Here is a 1,464-nt window from a genome sequence, read left to right on the forward strand (position 1 = left end):
CAGGAGGCACACACTGCTCGCCTGCTCCAGCAGCAGCAGCACTGCACTGCGGCAGCTGCCCTCATCAACCCCGGTCGCGCTGACTGACTCGCTCTCGTTTGATCGGTCTCTCTCTCGCTGCTTCTTTCGGGCAAACCCGGGGCGGGGGACACAGGCGCGGCACGGCCCTTGTTGGGCTCCGGTCGGTAGTAAAACCAAGGGAAGAAGAGAACTACGGCCGGCCGGGGAATTGAATGGATGTGTGGAATTTGTGTTGGCGGACGCAGTTGTTGTCATGATCGCGCGCGTGTCCGGTGCGTGGATCGAGAGGGAGTTTTCCGTTGTCAGGGGCTGGCTGGCTGGCCGGCCGCTCGATTCGAGCTGCGCGTCCATGCTTCCGTCGTTCTCTAGCTCCCTGCCGTTGTCGCCGGATCCCGACAAAGGGTGGGTCCAGACGTCTAGTTACTTCGTGATAATAAAACTGATGATGAAGCTACAGTCAGACAGACTGCTGTTGAACGTGATGCAGTGCCGAGCGAATTCGTAGCCACCAACTTTCACTGTGGTGTCTGTCTGGGTTGAGTCTGACCGCGGAGTTGATCAGATGGACGTAAATGTTTGGGATGGGCCGGAAGCATGCAGTGCACACAAGTTACGCGCAACTGTATCTGGCATGAATGGTCCGGCCAGACGGCCCGGCCCGAAGCCTGTCATCCAGGCCGGCCTCGGGCTTTACTTTCCAGCCCAAGTCTGACTTGAAAGCCCAAAAATCCCAAAAGGAGATACTTCAAAATACTCTGAAAGATCCATAATACTCCTTCCGTCTCATATTAAGTGGCAATCTATTATTCCTCCGTCCAACAAAAGATGTCTCAAGTTTGTCAAAATATAGATACATCCAAATTTAGTCAAAGTTGAAACATCCTTTGTTGGACGGAGGAAGTATATGCATTTAGACGTTTTTTAGATATAGATGCATCCGTATTTGGACAAATTTGAGTCACTTAATGTAGCGAGATTTAGTACTCCTTCGTCTCATATTAAATGACTCAAATTTTCTCAAATATAGATATACCGTCACTCAATATGGGACAGGTGAAATCTTCAACAAAAGCCGAGGATGGTGTTCCGCTGACAAGGCGTTTGGGGAATGGCCAAGAGATTGAGAGTTTACTCTTTGCTCTTTTTTTAGGGGGGTTTGTTCTTTCCTCTCTTTTTTAGGGGGGGTTTGTTCTTTGCTGTTCAAGAGATAGTCTTCCTTTATACTGTTGTAGGGCTTGACGTGGGCTTTGTACTCCCGGACAAGCTGAGAGTAGGTTTCTCTTACTCTGTATCTGTTTTACTTTTAGACCTTGTGTCGACGTATATCAGTTTCTATCAAGAAGCTGGGAGTGGTGAGCTCCTTTATTTGGGAAAAAGATCGTTTAAATTTCTGTGCACTTATTTCACTTAGTCCTTCACTGCTTGTCATCTTCCAGTGCATAT

This window comes from Brachypodium distachyon, chromosome 3, assembly GCF_000005505.3.
Source record: "Brachypodium distachyon strain Bd21 chromosome 3, Brachypodium_distachyon_v3.0, whole genome shotgun sequence".
NCBI lineage: Eukaryota > Viridiplantae > Streptophyta > Magnoliopsida > Poales > Poaceae > Brachypodium > Brachypodium distachyon.